The sequence below is a fragment of the Rhyacophila brunnea genome, unplaced genomic scaffold (genome assembly GCF_057557595.1).
Source record: "Rhyacophila brunnea isolate RB1 unplaced genomic scaffold, BYU_Rbru_1.0 scaffold_15, whole genome shotgun sequence".
Classification (NCBI taxonomy): Eukaryota; Metazoa; Arthropoda; class Insecta; order Trichoptera; family Rhyacophilidae; genus Rhyacophila; species Rhyacophila brunnea.
Window position 1 is genome coordinate 3,182,919 of NW_028232806.1, and position 24,899 is coordinate 3,207,817.

Consider the following 24,899-nt stretch of genomic DNA (forward strand, 5'->3'; position numbering starts at 1 on the left):
GAATAAAACCGTAATCCAATCCACTATTATTGTTTGCTAGGGGTCTGAGGTCCTAGCAACTAAATTATTAATATATACGTGCGTTACTATGGAAATCAATATGACATGTCAAAATGACATTTCAGTATTATTTCTATCAAGTACAAATTTTTTTGATCATTTAAGCTAGTCAAGTCAAGTCAAGTTTATATGTTTCAACAGAAAATTTAAAAACGTTGTAGATAAAAAGTTCTTTTTATCTTGTAAATATTCTATTTAGACATGATATTTTGATGTCACGACATCTCACGTTGAAGTGTGACATGGCCAATTAAGTACTGCACACGTACAATTTTCCGGTCTCCGGATACTCTTGATCGGGTGGTCACCCTGTGCCAATAAAATCTTTTACGTCCAAGAGAAGACGTTAACATGACGCCGCTTCTTTCAGAGAGGTGGACCGGTCACGTGACCCGCCAGGATATTTTGTTGGCACCGGCATGCGTGACATTATTATGTATGTAGGCAATTTTTATGCGCCCATCGCTGTCCTCTTTCTATCATCATCGACTAACTCCTCAACAACACTCTGATGACTGATGAGTAAGATGGATTTTCTTCACTACCGTATTTTCTTCGCTGAGGATCGTGACTACACAGCAGTGGCGAAGGGTGGACATAGACTGTAGAGATCCGACAAAAATAATGCTCACACTGTCAGTCATAGTTATTTGTTTTCATTTAAGGCTCTTCAGCTGAGGCACGGTCCAAAACGATCGTGACGCGAAGATTGTGCAAACGACGGGTGCAGAACAAAACATAATTTGTCTTTTAAAACAACCTTTTGCATACCATGCGCCAATTTTTTTCACAGACGAGTTCAAATGAGCCATCCAGCACAAGCACCTTTTCTACCTTCTCACGTTCACGGTTGGGGTTGGAAAATAGGGATAGGGGTAGGATCTGCTTCGCTTAGGGAAGGAAAAAGAATAACTCAATCACGCAATTAAATTAATTAATTTATGCCAGTTCAAAAAACACACGTTTATCGGAGCACCAATATACAATAGTCAGAAATGATCTCTTGAACGAGAGGGTGATCGATGTCGTGGACCCCGCTGATGGTGCTACAGCTGCCGGAGAGTCTCGTTTGGTGAAGATAACTCTGGACCACAGTTGTTGGATGTGATGAGAGAGAGAGAGAGAGAGAGAGAGAGAGCTCTGAGCGGGATGGAGCACTGAGAGCTTTTGAGCGTTTGGATTTCGCCAGTATTTCAATGTTTGGTGCTAAATTTGTTACTGAGAGCAGCAGAGAATTCTTCAAATTTGAATCAGTTATTCGCGACCTTGTTTTGCTTTTAATCAGCACTCAGGTATTGAAAATATGTAGATGGATTCAGTTATGGCGCCTGCTTCAAAAGAATAAGTAGGCGCTAATATGCAATGCGCCACTTGTAATCATCCAATGCGCAACGGCTTGGCCACCACTGCTGTAGGGCTATTCTAACATATCACTTAACTCCACATAATCAATATAAAGGTGATAAATATGATATATCATAACCAGGCAGTTAATATTCCGGGAAGTTAACTGTTAGCCGTGATATTTTTTAACACGGCCGCTCATGACCGCGAGCTGGAAAATTCCATTGAGTAACACAATTAACACGTCTTAAACGATGACTAGATAATAAGCCAATAATACAACATTTTTAGACATTATTGTTTAGTTGAAAAATCCTGTAAGATCATTTACAACTAATTGCACGAGAGTAAGTAAATACTAGTAAAACAATGCATATCAAAAAGTGTGCATTTTTTCCGATTTGACTATGCTTTATTCGTTATCGCATTGCCTCATTAACAAGAATGGTGACCATTAAAACAAGCCGTGCCATCAACATCCGTCCATCTAGAACAGGGTAGTCAACCTGGTCCCTACCGACCACTAGTTGGAGTTCCATCTTTCATGGTGAGCGGTAGGGGTATTAAAATTTAAAAATTGAGCCAGATATCCAGTATTTAGTTTCGCAGCATCAGCCTCAGGGATCACATTAATAATTTAATTAAATGTAATTTCATCAGATTTCATGCTTCTATGTATGCAAAGTATAAATAAAAAGATAGATTTAACTACAGTAAGATGTTTTATAAAGAGTTGTTCCGTCAAACTTAGCGATAGTCTGACAAAGTATTTAGTATAATAGCAGTGTTTACAAAATTATGTATGTTAAGTATAATCTATTCTTTGGTTTGACAGTAAAATTCATTTCATTTGTTTCGGATGTTCTATATTTAAAATTTGTCTTTATTGCTGTTAAATTCGAATCGAATAGAATATCTTCTAGTATTTACCATCGGGTCTCTTGGCTTACTGGAAATAATTGGGGTCTTAAGTTCAGACCTCTTAAAATAGCTTACGATGCAATCTTTATGAGTATCGCCGGATATGCCGCCAGCACGTGGTATCATAGATGTAAGTTATTGTCCATCCGAAAAACTCTTCTCAGCGGTCAACGCTCAGCATTACTTGCCCTCACTAAGGCTTATAAGACGACTTCTACCGACGCGTTGCCTGTCCTTGCTGGAGTGCTTCCGTTAGACCTGCACATTCAAATCCGTGGTGCCACGACCGCCTTGCTCGGGGGTCTGGGGGCGGAGGTTGGCGGTATCTTTATATCGCCGCCTTTAGGACTTGGATCCATGAGCCGGTGCGCTCGAAAACTTATTGTACGCGACCTGGTGTATGACACGGCGCTGCGTGCGTGGCAGGGGCGATGGACCACTTCTTCCAAGGGCAGACAAACGCATTTGTTTTTTCCTAATATAAAGTGGCGCATGGAGATAACCAGATTGACTCCAGACCACTGGACTTCTCAGTTCTTAACCGGACACGGTGGTTTTGCCTCCAAGCTCTGTCAGCTTGGCCTAATAGAATCTCCGACTTGCTTATGTGGCGAATTGCAGGATGCCGATCACATCCTCTGGGAGTGTCCCCATATGTCGGTTGAAAGGAAAGAGCTTCTCAAGTCGGTCCGACCCTCAGTTGGACCGGTCGGCCATTGCGACTTGGTATCTACGAGGGAAAATTTCTCAGCTTTTAAAAAGTTTGCGGCATTATACGGCGAGCGAGAAGGTCTTTTCTCATCGAGAATTGACCGTAATACATTATATGGAAGTAGGAATCACGCACACTCTAGTGCACGCCAACCAAGGTCTTGGAAAGTTGCTCCTGGGACACTTTCGGCACAAATTTGAACAACGCCTATCGTTCGTTACGCCACGGTATATGCCTGCATAACGGGTGTGGAGACGTGGCGGGTGGTGGAGGGAAAAGCAAGTATTTTATGTTAGCCTGTTACTTTATGAGATTTCGTGACGAATTCAGGTCTCACATTCCTCTCCTCTGGACGATTTTACGCTATCGCAGCCAAATAACTTTTACTTCTGACAGTCTCCCAAAATAATTGTGTTTATATAAGTATAATCAATTCATTGGTTTGACATTCAAATTCATTTCATTTGTTTCGGATGTTCTATATTTAAAATGTATCTTTATAGCTATTAAGTTCGAATCGAATAGAACACCTCTTAGTATTTCATGTTAGCCTGTTACTTTATGACATTTCGTGACGAATTCCTATCTCACATTCGTCTCCTTCATGCGATTTTACGCTATCGCAGCCAAATAAGTTTTACATCGACAGTTCTCCCGCAAATAATATTATCATCATATCATAACAGAGAATGAAAATACTACCAGCATCGCCGGTGTGATGTGGCTTGTTACGTAGGGCCGCGGTCCAAAGAGATGACGTATCACTCGCCCGGCGACGTCACCACGTAACCGAAATAGACCCCTGCATAACCGTGGTCAACTTTCACACTTTTTGCTCTCTGCCAACTAATCAACACACTCCGGATTCGCATATTACTTACGTCAGAAAATAGTAAAACGCAATCTTTGAAATCGTCTAATGGGCATTTGAAATAAAAATGCACACCACAATAAACAAAGCACTAACTTCCTAATTATAAACCATATTCCATCTATACTCTATAGTCTATAGAAATGGAGCCTCGTGTATGGAAGTGAACCAAAAAAGTGACACTAACTTTCAAACAAACTAAGTAAGATTATATCAACAGGGTCGGATCCAAGGAAGTGCGAGGGCGGTTTGGAGCACGGCGCGAGCCCCCCCCCCCCTTGTTACATGTTCGGAAACTTGTACGTATGCAGTTCGCCGTACCACACATCACCGTGAAATGTTGTATCTGACCGTATAAAGACCGTCCAACCTCTTTGGGTCGTATAGTACTATAGTACTAACATAAAATTCATGTTTAAATAAAACACGGTTCTTGTCGGTTTACACTTTACAGGAAGCCAGCAGCAAACAAATTTTGAAAATAGCCGATATACTGGATTATTTGTTAGGTTAAGTTAGGTTTTCATTCTTGAATTCATGAATTTTGCCAAAATCAGCTTATGAAAATTGAATTAATGTTCATGTTGAATCTAATACAATTGGAGACCGTATAGTATACGATCATCTCTTTCCGATAAGAAAGCTTACGGCGAACTGTGTCCCGGTGAAATGTTTTACGTACAATTTATTATATTGATTAGTTTATTAAATTATATAATAGAAAATGAGAGATTTCGCAATAATTATTTTTTTAATTAACTATTTTTTTATTCAATGAATAATTCACAAGATTTAAGAATGTAACATTCTAAGTATTGAACATAAAGAACATACCTACCGTCTCTGTTCTGGCAGAACACACTAACTGGAGAATACTAGTTTTGAGTAATTTGACTTTGAAGTTGTTAAAATGTTTGAAATAATGGTCTAACATGTGAGTTTATTAAGTAATCGTAAAAAGGATGACTTTAAAATAAAGACTGTTTATTTATTAAGAAGGTTTCCAGACGGTAAAGTTTGAAATAAGGAACATTTTGGTACTAACTCAATATGACATTTTTTTGAATTAGTGTTTTCTGCCAGAACAGTGACGGTACATAATTATATATAATTCTTTTTATTGTGCCATCCTTTAGCGGAGGTCGGCCACCATCAAAGCGATCTTATCTTTGTCGTCTGCTACCCGGAACAGTTCAGTGGAGCTACACTCGTGCCAATCACGGAGGTTCTTAAGCCACGAAATGCGGCGCCGTCCTCTGCTACGCTTACCGTAGATCTTTCCTTGAATGACAAGTTGGGGAATACTGTACTTTTTTCCTCCTCCCATAATGTGGCCGAGGTACTGTAGTTTCCTGGTTTTGATACTATGTAGAACTTCTCGGTCTTTCCCCATTCGATTGAGAACTTAAACATTTGTCACCCGGTCAGTCGAAGGAATTTTGAGGATGCGTCTATACAGCCACATCTCGAAAGCTTCAAGTCTCTGTGACATATATACATATAATAATGTTTGTTAAATTTTGGCACGCGTACGTAAAAAGGTTTGTATACTTAGGGTACTTTGGAATATCGAAAGACATGACCATGAGAGTATAATATGTATCCACTTACCCAAGGAGCTGTACCATGTCTCGTAAGCAGGCATAGCATCTTTAAAATTATCGATAAAATTTAAATGCTTGGATAGTTGCCAGACTAAAATAAATTGGGCTTTTAATCTCGCGCGATTTCACTGCAGATATAAACATTGGAACAATTTTCTAATTCGATATCAAAATTAAAACAACTAATAATTCTTCTATAAATACTATCTAGCCTGAGTATACTATACTGCAGGCGCAGACACATAAATATTACGTAGAACAGTGGTTGTCAAAGTGAGCTCACGGATGCGAAGCATGCTGTGAAAAGATTATTTATTTATTTAAGAAAACAAAACATTGTAGACCATGGCCCCCACATCCTGAAGCGGGCAATCCAGGCCAGGATATTTAGCGGGCCCACCTACCTATCACTAAGGTTAAGGGTAGTGTGATGCTCTACAGTAGTGTTTCATAAACTCAACATGGGAATTATCATTTTAAGCATATCAATCATATCACACCTATCAAATTACAACGCACTACCATACCTGAAGCAAAGCAGGTGACTTTTTTTTACTATTAGAGAAAAATTTTAATGTATTAATCTCACTTACCTGGTCGACCCGCCCCTCCTATGCCCGGGCCCCTAGACTAGAGCCATGTCAGCCCCCCCCCATAGTGAGGCCATTTTGTAGACATAACAAATCTAAACCCAAGACCTTCACAACATGAGATTTAGGTAAATTATAACAAAATATTACCCTCACAAGAGAGGATAAAAAATCATACAAATTTCGAAAACAAAATACATAGCACGTCACTGAAAATTACTGTGTCTTTGGGGAGCGCATTGACTAGTCTTGCACCCCTCGCTAATAATGCGTGATAGGCTTGACACGAGGAAACGGTACCGACTCATAATAATTCTATAAGTATATAATTCCAGACAATCTTAATTCGATCCTCTGATTCAAGCGATCACAATCTTAGCTTCATGCGATTACAATAATCAAACAAAACATACTGCTCTTCCCTTATCACAGACATGGTGTACGGAATCAAAATCGGATAAAGGCCAATCACCGATTGAAATCTTTAAAACAACGGTTCATACATGGTTCATAGTTGCCATACGTATCATAATATAACATTAATTGCGGCTCTGAGGATTTAATGAATAGAAATGCACCGATGACCATGCTGGTAACCGAAAAACCCGTAAGTAAGACCTACTACTTAGGTATACCTATTTATGTCAAATTTTATTTTGAAATTCGGATAAGTAAAACGAAAAATGTTAACATGCAGGAATTGCACAAAACACAATATCTCAGAACTGCGTTTGATAGAAATACCTACATACTTAATTTAATATGGGCCTCAACAGAATGGAGGTTGTATAAACAGATTTTGTTTTTAAGAAAAATGGGTGTTGGCCACTTGCTCAACCTATTAGGTACAAACTCTGGGCCCTCAAAAACCTGAAATGGAAATGGGCTCGACACACAGCTCGAAGAAGGGACAATCGTTGGACAAATTTAGTCATGCAGTGGTATCCAAGGTAGTCCTAGAGGCCGCTGGATCGATGAAATGATAAAGTTCTGCGGAAGTACGTGGCAACTCAACGCACGGGACCGAGAGAAGTGGACTCAGCTTGGAGAGGCCTCCATCCAGCAGTGGATAGATTCAGGATGATGATGATGACTCTGACACACATTGAAAAAGAATATGTGAATTTCCCAGCCCCGGGACCCAAGATATTACAAGCCGACAAGTTACCGCTAGGCCAGCGCCACCAAGTGTCATGTAATTTCAATAATATGACAGAATCAGATGATTGGGGAAAAATAAAATTGACACTCGTTTATGTTTTGTTGATTCATCACACGTATTCATACTACCATTAGGTCACGCGCACACGGTAAAAACTTGCAGTCGCAGTAGAATGTTCGCGGGGAAAGTTCGGGTGTTCGCGGTGGAAGCGACGAGGCGCGGTAAGAGCAGTGTTCAGTCGCACTGGCTAACCGAGCCGGACTTCTGAAGAGTCCGTTATATATAAAATTATCCAAAGTACACTTGCAGCACAGAGCAGTCTTGGGTAACAAGCATAGTAATCAACTGGTGATGCTTCACATTAAACGTATGGCCTCGTGATACACCTGATTCAATATCGGGTGTGGTGCGGAGCGGTGATTTGGATGGGTCTATGTTTGTATTGGCTAAGTGTACGTCCTGAGTGGCAGCGTTCGGCGCAGCGTTGAGCGTTTTGCGCAACTCAAACGTGTGGTTATCACCCATGACTACGATTATAAACATGCCCCCAGGCCTGGATCTATGACGGACCCTGAGGTTAATGGCGGTGTGCTTTTCTACAGTAAAGTTCTTCAAATGGTTTACGCGAAACTTAAGGGTTTCCCTAGTATGTGTAATTTTAGCGGTTTTTAAATAAATCCAGTTGGTTTATTGAGTTGTCGCACATTATGAAGCACTAATATAAGTCATATTGGATAAATAGCCATTTTATAAGTAAGTAAACAAATAAAATTCTACACGTGAATTATGATTTAATTATTATATCAATCATATTACGTATTTTTTAATGTTAATAATTATTCAAAAATAAAATAGCGCCGCAGGCGACTTTTTCACTATTGGAGTAAATTTGTGGTGAGTGTTTTTCTCACTTAACTGGTCGATCCACTACGCCCTTGTGGGGGGCATGAACATTACCATATATGGGTGAAGTTCGATAGTTTTTACACGTAGTTAGTAATAGGCTTCATGTAAAAGCAGTCGGAAGTAATAAAGGTAACAATAATAAAAAAAATGCCCCATGTAATTCGTGCGCAATAGAAGAAATCGCAGTCTGCGCAATTTCAAGATAGTTGTTGTAGTAGAGTTGTTCCACTATTATAGTTAGTAAGCCGTCGCTTTATAATGTGTGAGAGCATTATATTGTACATTGTGTGTCATTTTAGATAAATCGTACACAATCATTCGTAATAGATACAGACTATAACCGGCATATGAACAACTAAATAATAAATATTCTGAATGTGGCAAACCATTACAATAATATCATAAAATATTGCATATAAACCATTTTCATATTGATTGAATCGGCGACTCACAGAGCGATAAGCAAGTTACTTAGTGGGACACGTTGTGTTGGAGATAAGGCAGTTCTAACTAATTGTAAGTATCATACATTAAAATAAAATTTTCCAGGAAACAGTAAAAGCCGTGCAATTATTATCCTAAATGGAAGACCGAAATTCTAAAACAAACAACAAACTAATAATTAATAGTTAATAATTTTTTTCAAGTTCAATAATTTTCTGTTATATACCTATTCACGTTGGGAATTAGACCGGTTTCGTCTACTCCGGATTCGCGGTGTCTAGTTTACTTCCGTTGTTCTTGGACGTCACATTCTTGGTGAACAGCAATGACACGTGGAGATTTGCGAATTATAGGTAGGTACATACTTATTTGTACTTGCTTAATTTAAAATTTATCCAAATGTGTTTGCCAGTCACTTGCGAGTTTTGGAAATTGTCAGGTGTATTTTTAAATGTACCTATCTGAAACCGAAGACTCGCAATATTATCTATTGAAACAGAGATGGTATTTAAATTAGATCTAATGGTAGGTATATAATATATATCTTATTAGTGATGTACCTATCCATACAACAGATTTCTTAGATATTGGAGTCATGAAAGGATGATAAAAAGTACTGTATAAACAAATGTAGCACCATTTTGACACTGCCTAAGAGCGGCATTTTGTCTAGGGACGTCACTGACTTCAGAGGATTGCACAATGTCCCTCTGAAGTGGACGAAACCGGTCCAGTTTAATAGGTATGTAATAAAAGAAGTGGAATTAGTACCTACTATAAAATTGCATTATATTTGATTAATAATATTATAATATTAAATTACGCCAAGATTCATGAATTGGACTGCTAACCTAACCTAACCTAACAAATAATCCAGTATATCGGCTATTTTAAAAATTTGTTTGCTGCTGGCTTCCTGTAAAGTGTAAACCGACAAGAACCGTGTTTTATTTAGACATGAATTTTATGTCAGTACTATACGACCCAAAGATGTTGGATGGTCTTTAATATACGGCCATATATTTCCGATACAACATTTCACGGTGAAGTGTGATACGACGAACTGCATACGTACAAGTTTCTTCCAATGGCTTCCATTAAGGCCATGCATTAGTTGAGGCACGGTCTAAAAAGATCGTTGCTAGGCGATGTGCGGATTGCGGGTCGCGGGTGAAAATGACGCCTGTCAAACGAAATATTATTTCTCATATAAATCCAACATACGTCCATTTTATGTTCTGTTTATTATTCTATTAGTATCAATAATAATATATTCATTGACATGTTTGCTTTTTAAAGTAAATGGGTAAAGTTTTTAGTCATCTTTACACGATTTTAGAATTAATTGGCCCGTCGCCATCACGCAGCAAAGTGACGTGCGTCCGACTCCACGTTTTCTCAATGAATGCGAAGCAAGTACAAATTTTCGTCGCGCGTACAGTTGAACATTATTTGGCGTTTCACTGATGCGTCACCTTAAACAGGCAAGAACACTAATTTTATATTTTAACACCCAATGGCGGCGGTTCATAAAAACCGTCACCTACGAAGTGGAAGCAGCTTGAAGAGGCCTTCATCCAGCAGTGGATAGATTCAGGCTGATGACGATGATGATAATGATGAAATGGCTAAACCCTACCACCTAGAAAGTCATCTAGCCGCCACTGCCCGTGTCGTATACGTATGTAAAGAAAAACATTTTTCCGGCAAAATTGAATTTGCGCTAGTGTGCGGCGTTTGGTCTTGGCCTAATAAAATTTCCATGCATAAATGCAGCGCCCCAAGCGGCGGATCGGTGCACTAATAAAAAAGATCTGTCACATAAATAAGTACCGAGAGATCTATCTATTGTAATATGGACCAACTGCAGTTGTATTATATTAAAAAAATATATAATGAAATTATCCACTTACGCAATTCGACCAGCGCCAAAATTGTTCAAAGAATAGCACACAATATCACAACACATTTGAATTATGACAACACTTCTGATACGCTGCGCAGAACATTTTCTCATCTCACAGGATTTCCGTTGCAACCAAAAGTACACAATTCTTTTTATATGACAAAGAGATAAAATTATCGAAAATATGACACTAGGGTGGTGTTTAGTATAGTTGTATCACACGAACGAATACATAATAACAGTGTTATTCACGGTTGATATTCAGATTATCGTAGTGTGAAGAAACAATCATAATGACGTTATGGTTGAAGGTACAATTTTGGCATGACACACCGCGGACGATCGCCGTGTTTACGGTGGAAACGGCGGGAATTTAATGGCGAATTCTCCGATGACAAGTGCCGTGTTGTTGGTGTCTAATTATAACGCGATATTTCACGCGGGGCGCCGTCGTGTTTACCGATTCGTTGCGCTCGCCGTCTTCCGACTGATAACATAAATACGATCGCGAATCGCCATTTGACATGCGCGCCGCTCGTATTTTTGTACAGCAGCGCTCATTAGCGAGAGATTTTTGAACCACACATCGGAATCTGCATCAAAGCAGGAATCTACTTTGGATTGAATCTTGAAAGAAAATATTATTTGCACGTATATTATATACGACATAAAAAATTAATAAATTACATTTTTAAATTATAAAAAAATCGTTCTACCGTTTCCATTAATTTAATATTATATAATGGTATTCGAGGAATAATAAATTGACAATCAAAGGTGAATCTGACAACTGATATAATATTAGATAACGCTATTACACACAGATGGCAGTATTCAATGGCCCGTTAGACGTGCACGGATTTAGTAAACAATAAAATGCAAGTGTACACACATATTATTATCATGCAAGTTGCCAGAAAGCATGTGTGTGTAAAAAAATATTTAGCAGCTTATGAATTTTAAACGATTATTGCAACTTGCGCGATATCTGCGCATGCGCAGTAGAACGATAGTGGCGAACCTGCAGGAAAAAATACAAACTACATTACACAGCACAGAAAATCAACAGAAAACCTTCATGCAATAAAAACCAACTCCTCTCGATGACAGTAAGTTGAAAAATGAGATTGGCGCGACAATTATTAGCATTTTCGTGTACCCCAGTAGTAGTAATCCAGCAGTGTCGCACCCAAGGGGGGGTGCAAGGGGCCCTGGCAACCCAAACTACTCCATTATTAAAGTAGATGTATTAAAAATCACCAATAATTGAACTAAAACACAATTTGAAAAACGTTAATGAAGTGATTCACACTGCCTTTAGCCTCAGCGGTAAGTAGGGGGTCCGCCAAATATCCAAGCCTGAGGCCCGTTTCAGGATGTGGTGACTGTGGTGTAGGTACACCGAGAACAATAGACAAAAGACCGATAAAAGAGAAATTAGCCTGTGATGAAGAAAAAGAGCCTATGGGACTAATTTACATTCTCCTCCTTGGGTCCCCCCCAATATTAAATCCTGGGTGCGCCACTGTAATCCAGTACCTACCTATGTGGTATGTGAAAAAGTGTTATTAAAATATATTTAGCAAAAAAATATTTCCATTAATCCCATTGCAATAATAATTAATACCTAACTGAAATTAAATAAAACAATCATTATACATTTATTACATTGTTATGATTAAATGAGTAACACAATTAGGAGATAGATGTCGTTGTGCCTATAATAATTTCTCTAAAATCTCTTGTAACAGAGGCACCTAGCGGAAAATTTTTAAGCTAGAAACTACGTGTTCAAAATATATTCAAAGATAAACCTATAATAAAAAAAGGATCCCATCTTCTTATAACATAATATTTTATAGTCTTGTTTTTTACTTTAGTCTCACAGTTTTAGTGTTTTTTTTAATATGCATTAAAAAAAACATTTATTTCATAAAAATTACGAATGCGAAATCATTTTATACCATTATTTATTATTTTGCAGGTATTTATTATTTTTTTTATATATTATTTTATATTTTATACTATTGTTGTATAGGTACACCTACGTTATTATTTATGTTATAACACTAATTGAAATTATTTAGCAACTGTATCAAGCATGGTAAACTTGGTAAACTTCACAAATATTAGTATCGTTTAGTTGTCATTCCGATTTGCTTACTCAAGCAATGGCCGTCATCTTTTATAGTCATTGTGATTACTGAGTAGGTACTTACTCGATTGCAGTTATAAACGGTTTTACACGAATATTACAGAATTTTTAAAACTCAATAATAATTCCGAAGTAGTGTAGGTACATACTTAAATTATTGACTGTTTTCACTATTTATCTACTCATCGCAGTGACGTCCCTAGACAAAATGCCGCCCCATTTTTTACAGTATTTTTATCATCCTTTCATGACTCCAATATCTAAGTAATATGTTGTATGGACTATGGATACATTACTAACAAATTATCTACCACTAAATCTTATTTAAATGCCATCCATACTTCAATAGACAATATTGCGAGTCCACGGTTTCAGATTTATTTAAAAGTACACCTGACAATTTTCAAAACTCTTGAATAATCAGCAAAAATATTTGGATAAATTTATTAGGTAAGTATAATTCAAATATAATTCGCAAATCTGCATGTGTTATTGCTGGTCATCAAGGACGTGACGTCCAAGAACAACTGAGTAAATTAGACATCGCGAACCGACAAAAAGATATAAGTAGTCCTGTTAAAACTTTTAATAATAATTAATACATATTGTGTGTCCAACCAGTAAGCTGATTTTTTAATGAAAACATATTTTTGTTATTACTAAAATACTAAGTGTAGGTACCTATTTATATATATTCGAAATGATTCTCCTCGATTTGCTGCCCTTCAAGTAACTGCCGCCCCCAAGCGACGCTCAATCTGCCTACCCCCACGGGACGTCACTGACTCATCGTGACAGATTGTCTTTTTTACACGCCCTGTAGATTGGCAAATAAAATGTCAAACCAATGATGTGAAGCTCTCTGCAAATGAACTTGTAAACTTTCGACATCTCTGTCTACCCCTTCTATAATTTTCGTAACAATGAGTATCTACCCTTCGTCAAAAAAAATACATATATATAGGTACTCTTTTTTAGTATCTAAACAAAATAATAATAAACGAAAAATAAAATTCATTCATAATAAAATATAAATACAAGTTATATTATAAAAAATATAACATTCATTATAATCAATGAGAAGGATGACTGTTTATGTTGAGACAGGTCATCATAATTTGGTTCCCTGGTTGTTAATTTTAATCTGAGATTAAAAGGCAAGATATATTTCAGGACTCTCTCTGTTAAAACTGGATACACATGTTGCATTTGCAACTAGAATGATGTTAAAGTAGGTACGCTCCTTATATTTACTTTTCAAGAATCCATCTAAAGCTAATTCCAACAATAATTTTCTCTTCTTCCGCATGCGATAAACCTTCTAGCATGGATGTTGTATTGATGTCGTATTAATGCTTGTTGCACCAGGTGCGGCACGTACTCCCACCAAACTCTTCCCGTTGCCCAGGGGTAGGGAATCCAGTCCCGAGCCAAAATTCTGATCCCGGGATTTCGGGATTACAATTTGACAATCCCGGGATCCCGGGACTGGTCCCGGGATTGGCATTTTTTTTCCATTATTTATATAAAAATTTTATATTTACAAATAACATTGATAAAATCGATCAAAAATAAATCTAGTATAATTCATTCTATTTAAGACATTTATTGTTAATATTGTATACGTTCAATCTTGGAAATACACAAGTTTAATGGAGTAAATAATATTGTAATATAAATAATAATGTGAATTTAATATGAGATTGCTGATTCTGATAGTAAAGACTTAATGAATGGATTAGCGAGATTTAAAATAGTAAAGCAAATAATCATGGCGTACTTATGGCCTTTCTGCTTCATAAATCTAATTAGTCAGCCAAATATGAAATTGCCGAAAAACGTATGAGATCATGGTGAAATTACTTTGTTAAAAGTGCGAAGCATTGTTTTTTTCCAATCTTTCTCATTTTTAATAATTTATGTGAAAAAATAAAATGAATCGGCTACCTACACATGGGTATAAATCAAACTTCATTCAAACTCAGTTTATTTCTAATGTAGTTATTTTTTATTAAAAGTATTTTTTCTGTTATATTTTTGCTTTTATTTTATTTTCCATACAAAATTGATAAAAAAATCAATCCCGAAATCCCGGGATTATGTTTATCAATCCCGGGATTCATATGTATCGAAAATAGCTCGGGATCCCGGGATTCGGGATCCCGGGATTGGAATCCCTACCCAGGGGGTACGCGTACCATACTCTGGGAAAACCAAAGTCACTTCTACCCAGTGACGTCCCTAGACAAAATGCCGCCCTAGGCAGTGCCAAAATGCCGCCACATTTTTTTATATTGTACTTTTTGTCATCCTTTCATGACTCCAATATCTAAAAATTATGTTGTATGGATACATTACTAACAAGATATAGGTACATATACCACTAAATCTAACTTACATGCCATCTCTGCTTCAATAAACAATATTGCGAGTTTGCGAGAAACGGTTTCAGATAGGTACATTTAAAAATACACCTGACAACTTCCATAACTCGCGAGTGATTGTGAAGAACGTGACGTCCAAGAACAACGGAAGTAAACTAGACATCGCGAGCCCGACAAAAAATAAAGTCCTGTTGAAAATCGTATAGTACTTATCTAATTAATAGATATATTTTATTTCCAACAAGTGAGCTGATTTTTTTAATGGAAAGATATAATGATTCTCCTCGATTTGCCCCCCTTTGAGTACCTAACTGCTTCTACCTAACTTAATCAGTGGACCAGTAGTCCTTCTTTTGCTTCAATTTCATACAATTAGGCTTCATATTTATAGAAAAAAAGCATTTTTTTAAACATCTTTGATCGAGATCATAAGAGAAATGGCGGATAATCCCCTCCTCCCATTGTGCCCCACCACACCGCCAAATCTATCTTGTGTCACTTTATTTATATATTTTTTTTAACGAATATTGAAATGCTTATAAAGTATAAACAGTTGAAGGTAAACTTATTCATAAATTTTAATGTTTCAACTGCCTGTTGATCTGATATGGAGATACGATATTTTTGGTTCGTTACATTATCAGTGTACTACCTAAGTGTGTATGTACCTAACTACATTGGTAAATTTAAGCAATGTATTTTTCAGTGTTTCTAAACCTTTTCGAGTCGTGACCCACATTAAGATAATAGTACTCACTATTAGGGATTCCAATCCCAGGATCCCGAGCTATTTTCGATACCTATGAATCCCGGGATTGATAAACATAATCCCGAAACTTTCGGGATTGATTTTTTTTATCAATTTTCATGGAAAATAAAATAAAAACGAAAATATAACAGAAAAAATACATTTAATAACAAATAACTACATTAGAAATAAGCTGAGTTTGAATGAAGTTTGATTTATACACATGTGTAAGTTGCCGATTCATTTTATTTTTTCACATGAATTAATAAAAATGAGACAGACTAGAAAAAAACAATGCTTCGCACTATTAACAAAGTAATTCCACCATGATCTCATACGTTTTACGGCAGTTTCATATTTGGCTGACTAATTAGATTTATGAAGCGGAAAGGCCATAAGTACAGCATGATTTTCTTTACTATTTTAAATCTCGCTAACCCATTCATTAAGTCTTTACTATCAGAAACAGCAATCTCATATTAAATTCACGTTATTATTTATATTACAATATTATTTACTCCATTAAACTTATGTATTTCCAAGATTGAACGTATACAATATTAACAATAAATGTCTTATATAGTATAAATTATACTAGATTTATTTTTGACCGATTTTGTCAATGTTATTTTTGAATATAAAATTTTTATATTACAATGGAAAAAATGCTAATCCCGGGATTGTCAAATTGTAATCCCAAAATCCCGGGATCAGAATTTTGGCTCGGGATTGGATTCCCTACTCACTATCTAATTATGTTTACGAGATCCAAGAAAAAATAATGCACTAATACGTACAGCAGTGGTGCGTTTAGTGACGTAAATAAAGGCTGGATGCACTGACTTATTTTGAGGCCCCCTACGATAAAAAAATGAACAATCTAATTTTAATATTCTAAATAAGTCGATGTATTCAAAGATTTTTTAATTTTTATTATCTCTGTTAATTACTTAATATTTAGATTCGTATATACCTACTATTACACCCCCGAATGGTCCCCATTTGGCGATGTCTCTGTGTATCTGGAGAGGCCCGAGTCGGTATCAAATCAACAAATAGTAAGGGTTGATTGCGAAAATAATTAAATAATGTTAAATATCTGACCGGCAACATTGTCTGAATGCCGTTACAAAAAATACGAACGGCAACGCCGCATTTGTACCGCTCGTAAGCGGCCGTTTGTTTTAGAGCGCGAGAAGCATTTTTGACAGCAACGCAGTAAGTAGTGTTAACCTCGCTATCCGCCAAAATTAAATTGAAAACAATTTGTATACAAATGTAACAATTAGATAATATTAAACGTAAATACATCTCACGGTTTCCAACACAATTCCTGTGTGTTATTTTTCCACCTCCAAGTCCTGTATCCAGACGAAAAACCACAAAGAATAAAAGTGACAGCGAGTTTTCACTTTCTAAAATGGAGGGAGATGATACTACCTATATCTATCTACTATCTATCTACTTAATTAACATATTTTTACTTGCAATCAGGAGTTATTAGAACCCCTACTTTTATACAGGGATTTTGTTATGCTTCGGGCAATGCCTACTTTCCACTGAGTTTGTGAGAAATATGTATCACTTTTCAAACTTCAATATAATGTAATAACTGAGTGGCAGGTGTTAACTCTTCGGAGCTCCCCTTTTAATTTTTCTCACGAATTGGTTGCGTCATGTTGCGTTAGGGAAACGCGCCTCTGACGTACAGATGACAATTATTTAATTTCTATAACCGCCCAAGAACCTAAAAATACAAATTACTTAGGTGAATATATGATTACTTCTTCTTCCTCTTCATCAGGACATCAGAACTGAGGATCGCGACCTGGATGATTTGGCTGTCGAACGGTTTTCTCAAAAAGTTAACCGCACTCTTCATGACATTGTACGACACGCAAGGCTCTGGAAGATCCTGGCATCCATGAGTTTTAATATTTTGATTCGGCTGTATAAAAAATAAAACAGCGCTGACGACACAAACGATCCTAATAATTATAATCGCTAGGCTACGCGCATTTGATAACAACTTGTGGATGCGATAGCAAGTAATATTTCATAGATGTGCACCCTTAGTTATACATGCAAGCTAGATAGTAGACTCGAAGTGCGGAGTGTCTGGATATGGGGAATACACTTGAATGAAATGAGAAGCCATTATGTAATCGGCGGGGTAAATACGAATGCCAGTGGCACATGCTAAGTACCCGTCTTCTTAAAAATCAATTAGGTATAACTTATTAATAAAGATCATTTTTTGAAATGGACGCCCGCGAAACCATTTTCCGTTTGCGCATCTGCATGGATGTATTATAAAGGTTCTGACACAAACAAGTCAATGCAAAGTAAGCTCAAGACTCCCTCCACTCGTAAAAGGTTCAATGTCTCAAAATCTGCTGGCAGTATCATTGCAATAATTGATTTACCATAATAAAATTATAAAATAGGCTTTTAGTTAAATTCGCATAAGTTAAAGCGTACCTACATAACAGTGGCGAAGGGTGGAGGCATGTTGTTAAGATCCGACATAAATAGTGCACACTAAACTTTGACAGCCAACCGTATTTATTTTCATTGAACTAAGACTACAATGACGTGTAGATAGTGTTTGTTCGTTTTTTAAATTCAATTAAACTCTGCCTAATTGCCTGCCTGACGCTTGCATTCTGACAGTGCTGCTTTACGGTAGCGAAACATGGCACCTTACGAAGGCTCAGGGCAACCGTATACTGAGCTTCGAAAACAGACGTTTGCAACGGATACTGAGTGTGCGGTGATATGACTTTAGGAGTAACTAGGAGATAAGAGAACGCACCAAGCAGCCTCTTATCACACTGAGAGTGAAGCGGCGACATTTGAACTGGCTCGGCCACATGCTGCTGATGCCAGAAAAGAACTTCAACCTATTTTGTCTGTTATCCGGATTCCTGCAACCGGATTCCGGCGTCCTGGAAAGCCGCTATATACTATCCATAGAGTGTACATGTACGGCGGAGCTTCGGGATATTGGTTTGACCTGCAACGATGCAAGGAGACTGGCAATCGATAAGGATTCTTAGGATTCTTGGAGGCGCCCCGTGGTGTCCATATGCTCCAACTAAGGGGCGGATATGGCTGAAAATGAAGAAGAAGAAGAGAATTTTTATTTACAATATAACGCAATTTTTTAAAAATAGTTATTCCACTTTTAATAAATAAATCATGATGAATTTTCAAGAAATATCCCTCTGAGGCGGACGAAACCGGTCCAGATTTATTTATTTAAAGTGGAATAACTAGGTAAGTACTAAAAAAAATTGCGTTTCATAAAATTAATCAAATCAAATCAATTAAATTTATTTATTTATTTTACATAAATAATGAACATAACAAATTACAAATTCAAAGCGTTCACGATATGACATAAAATAATTAGTGTTAACAATTTTTTAAATAAAAATACAGAGAAATGTGACTTAATATTACAATAAGTAATAAAATAAGAAATGAAATAAAATAAAGCAATAAAAATAAAAGTAAATGGAAGCACACAAAGTAAACTATCGATAGACTCTATCTTAAAAACTTTTAAAACAACGTCCACCTAAATTCACCTTCACGTAAGTGGAATATATCAATATCCGAAGCGATTTCATTCAACATGGTTATTGCCCTCCTAATTGGCATCACTAATGGCAGGTTAGTTCTGCACCTTGGGAGAACAAACAACGGATGCCCTCGATTCCTAAGGTAATTTATCAAGGACACACAAGCCAACACCACCAAGAATGGCAGAGTTCACATTTAATCAATGATACAATGCGGTTCCATCATGAATTTACAGTTAACACAATAAAAGAAATTGATTTTTTCTTTTGACTGCGACTCGCTGTCATATCGCCTCTTCTCTTCTAGAAGGGGATCCGTCGATCAGGTCCTCACTCCTATTCTGTTAAATAACTTTACAATTTTGCCTAGCTCTTCCGTCTTACCCACCGCCAGGACACCCTTCAATTCGTCGACATTCTCATAGATATCCTCAATTCGCAGCTGTACTTTGTGAAGTTCATATTTAGGGCATTGTAGTGCTACATGTACAATGTCCTCTAAAACATGACATTCATCGTAGAGTTGCGATTCGCTTCTTCCCATGAGGACATCAAATCTTTTGCCCATTGTGTGCCCTGTTCTTAGCCTCAGTATTAACTTAAGCTCATTCCTCATCAAAGGAGACTCTACAAACTAGGGCACCTCTCTTGGTGATGGTAGAATAGACTTACTCCTTTTTTATGGAGTGGGTTTACTAGTTAAATTCACCCCTGAACTTATATTATTCATAATACCTATTGTCAAATAATATTATCTACCATTACTTCATTATTATGGAGATTTCGAAGAGCGAATTTCTCGGCATCGATTTATCCTTTTTAATTAAAATAAATTAAGTTTTATTTTCGACTCAAACAGGTAAATAAATAAAAGAATGTTGTAAGTATTGCCAGGGCAAATAAAATTATCCTACGATTAGGTATGTATGTTTTAATGAATCTTTGACAGGTTATATAAACTCATTTGGATCAATGGTCGCATGAGTTTTTTTTGTCCACAGAAATAAAATCTCTCAATTAAAATTAATTATTGGGTCAGATTTAATTGCATTTAATTATGAAAATTGTTAATTAGAATTCAAGATTTTTTTTTAAAATGATTAGGTAAGTATATCTATTAACATTTTAGAAAATCTATTTTATTATTTTTGAGGAGTTGAAGTTAATGGCCCTACCAATCCACAGCTGCGCATCTATTCTATACACAAGACTGTTGTAGGCCGCTATCGGCAGCTATCGAGAGTAGTTTTTCATTTTTTGTATCGAAGTATTAGCACTTATTCCACTTTAGTGCCCTCAGAATTTTTAAAATCTTTAAATTGCCATCTAACAAAATTGCGTGTGAAGTCGGCAAGCTAAATGTCACTAATTGGTGTACAACGTAATTGGTATAGATATTTACAATATATTATTATCTCACTTTTATGTAATATTGAAACCAAAATTTGAAATCCCTACGCCGGCACTCACATCAAAACCCGTCTCGTGTGCCGCACAGCCATAAAACAAACCTTCCGAGAACTGAGATCTAGTGTTGCTTGTGAAGACCGCGCATATCTACCTAGCGACAGTCGCGCGTAGCCTTCGAAACGTATAGATATTTGAATGCGGTGATCGGCGAGCCGGTATAGGAATGACCAATTCGTAGGTGTTTGTATGTGACTTCGACTCTTCGACTCGGAGCCCGAGAAGGATGCAACTTGTCAATTGCAACAGCAGATGCTTTTTTCAAACGAAACAGTCGCATTCGTCCAATGTGTGGAGCTCCATTTGGCAACGTGTCATCAACGTATTCGACACGTTTTAGGCGGGCGAGTTTTGATGTGAGAGCCGAAATTTATTTCACATTGCCCCTCATTTGCTCTCATGAGGAATTGTTCAGGGTTGCTAGTATTATTTTATAGCTATGCTATAACATAACTCTATTTGTCGGTATATCGGTACATGTGACTGGTGCATATTGCAGCCTTCTCAAATCCTCAAACAGCCTTGGTAGACCAGCAATATTATTAATAAAATCACTTATTTGGGACAGTCGATGACCATCGTGGTAAAATACTTTGAAATAGACTCTTTTCAATTGTTATAAGGCCCACCTCAAATGACATAATCTTCGGCCGCGGCCCACGCAAATTTCACTCATTCACTCCGAGTATCAATTTCAAGATATCAGAAATACACAACCCAAGGCCTGCATTCTAAATTAATGTCCGACAAATATTTGTGACTCACGTTCGAAATAATCTTGGCTTCTAGCTTCTAATTTATGTATGTTTCAGATGTTTTTCAAAATGATGTAGGTATTTTCTATAGTAAATAATGTAACATTCTTTAAAAACATTCTAGTGTAGTGTTTAGTTTAATTCAGTAATAACGCTTGTACACTTGAATGGATTTTCTGGCACCAATAGTAGATATGTAAATTAAACCATCAAGATAACAACTGTACGCGCAAAAGTCCTGACTGTCTCGCCAGTCTGATTATTCAAGCCAGACGCGTTATTGTCATATTATTGTATAGTGCTATTTGACAGGTTCGCCACTATTGTTTTACCGCACATGCGCATACGTCATGCATGTTTCAACTATCGCGTGAAAATTCAGAATCCGCTGAACTTTTTTGATCCATGCATGCAGTCATGTAACATGATAATACGTGTTCATATTATTTACATTGTATCGTGATGGTCGCAACAATACGTACTGCCGCCAGTAAATCTATGCACGTGTAAACGGGCTGTAACACTTTTTTATGGTGTTAACTATCGAACTAACTAACTAACTAATTAAATCAGACAGTACTAATTCCACCTTTTTAATTAAATATTAAACTAGACCGGTTTCGTCCATTTAAATTATACAATCGTGATAATAACTGTTTACATGCAAAAGTGCTGACTGTCTCGCCAATCTCATTCTTCAAGCGTAAAGCGTCAATGACATTGAGCTACTTTACGAGCTGCTTGTTGGCGAATTTACAATCTGCGTCTAAAGTCGCCCAGTGTCATTATTGAACAAGCTAACAAGCAGATTGTAAACAATCTACAGAAAAAAGTTGAAAGCCGGTCAACTTAACACGCTACACGCCGGCGTGTGGGTCTACTGTGTCTGCGCAGTAGAGCGTAGTAGCGACCTCCCGTAAAAAACGAACTACGTTCTGTCAAAATAGTCGTTAGCTTCTTGGCTTCTCAGCGAATGGAAAGTTTTATGTGTCATCATCACAATCGCAGTAGCTTAATCGCCCGCTTTTAAATTCGCTTACAAACAGCTCGTGTAGTTCAATGTAATTGACGCATAAGGGATACCTACACGCTGTGGTCATTGTATGTCAATTTGTAAGATACGTACAAATATATTCAACGGTGAAATGTTCAACGAACAGCTCGTCATTTGATTGATGTTATACGAACACATGTTTCAAGTACAACGGCTCACGAAGAAATGTCCTACGATCAATTGTATACATATAAATCTCCCTATACATTTACATTTGCATTTTATCGTTATGGTCGTGAAAAGCTCTGCTGAATCCAAATTCCTCAAAACATGAAAATACCTAAAAACGTCAATTACGGCCTCTGTGGTTAGTAAGCCTGTGTAAGAGGCCATGCACATTTTGGCTTTTTTGGCACATGTAGCACTGCACATGTATGTACTTACTGACATATTACTACATTCTAAAACATAAGATCGATAGGTTCAAAAGAATACTATTTTATGTAATAAAAATACTTTATGCAGTCATCAAATATTTACAATAAATATAAAGGATACGAAGGCTGTTATGTGCCATTCAAATTTGTACCGTTAGTTAGTCACCCAGCGGGTTCGAGCGGCTGAAACATGTCGCATCTTGTTCATTTCTTTTGTTTGTTTTTATTGTTTCCTTCCTAGAAGTATTCCAGAATAACAAACCACTCTACTGCTGGACGTCTCACAAGAAAGACGCATTGTGTACCTTGTAATATTCAACTTTGTATTAAAACTTCAGTAATAATAATTGTATGTGATTTTGTGTTATAAATCGGAATAAAAGAAAACGTTAAATATAATTAATAATATCTTTTAATAAAACCAACCCATAACATAAAATTGGTGTCAGGAAGTGTGGATAAAGCTAAATAACGTGAAATAAATTAACGGTGAATTCAAATTCTTTAAAAATAGCAAGAATCCTAAAAATAAAACACATAATAATATTACGTATAAACTAATTGTTTTTTTAAAGTACATCGTTGTGAAAAACGAACGGAAATTAAAAATCTAATTAATAATATAAAGTTGTATATTCTCCTTAAATCTTCAAAATCATAAAATCAAGAGTCTTCAAATATCTTCAAATTCCTGAATTCGACGAATAATCTCCAATTCTACAAACTCAAATCTTCAATTCTTCGAACTCCAATCTCGAATTCTTCAAGCTCCAACTCCTTTTCTACAAGCTCCAACTCCAATTCTTCAAGCTCCAGCTTCAAATGCTTCAAGCTACAGCTTCATATTCTTCAAGCGTCCATCAGATCTTTAAGTCTCCAAGTTTTCAAATCTCCAATATCATCAAGACATAATCTCCGAGTGTCAAGTGCTTAGTGTATATAACAATGACAGTGTAAAGTGTAGGTATTTATTCTCCACAACAGAACGGTAAATTAATTATTCATTCATTTATATGAAAATTATCAATAACTACAATAATACTATGTCGTCACTAAGCTTAGATACCCTGATGAAATTTATTTCAACCTTCGATGGAGAAAGGAAAAATCTATACCCATTTCTTAATGACTGTGATACGGCTTTTGAAATATGTCCGAATGAATTAAAACCCGTCCTGTTAAAATACATGATTCACTGCGTAGTAGGTAACGCCAAATATACAATTTCGAATTATAAATTTGAATCTTATGACAATTTCAAATCTTTTCTAAATACTACTTACGGTGAAAATAAGCATACATCACAATTAGAATTAGAACTCAGAAATTGCAAACAGGATTATAAAGAACCTATTATCGAATTTATTCAGCGTGTAGAGAATTGCAGAAATAACCTCATCAACGCAATTAGACTATTACATAAGGATGACGACGAGTTAAAAGGTCGCATTAAACAAATTGAGGATAGCGCTCTAAATACTTTCATGCTAGGAATCCATCCTCAAACGTCTATGGTAGTTCGATTGTCTAAACCAACAACATTAACAGAAGCAGCAAACGTGGCTATAGACGAGGATAAGATTTTAAACGATTTCAAAGGTATGCACATAAACTCTAAAAATAATTATCATAATCAGTCGCATCATTTCAATTACAATAATCAAAACATAAATCAGTTCAAAACTTCAGTAAATAAAGTGTGCAGATATTGCAAAAAATCAGGACACTTAATCGAAGAGTGCAGAAAACGACAGTACAATAATCGTTTTAAAAATAATTCGAATCCTTCTCAGCTTCAAACTAATCAAACAAATCAAAATGTTTCTTTCCATCAATCTCCGCAAAATTCGCA

At 36.5% G+C, this 24,899-nt stretch overlaps 1 protein-coding gene across 1 annotated transcript in view; it reads right to left on the minus strand.

Annotated features, from left to right (window-relative positions):
• The window catches only part of enc (R3H domain containing protein encore), a 134,719-nt gene extending 123,692 nt beyond the window's left edge, over positions 1–11,027 (minus strand). Inside the window, exon 1 of the mRNA XM_085942680.1 lies at positions 10,528–11,027. The gene's annotated coding sequence lies outside the window, so the exon portion shown is untranslated. The remainder of the gene's footprint in view (positions 1–10,527) is intronic.
• Between the last annotated feature and the right edge of the window lie 13,872 nt (positions 11,028–24,899).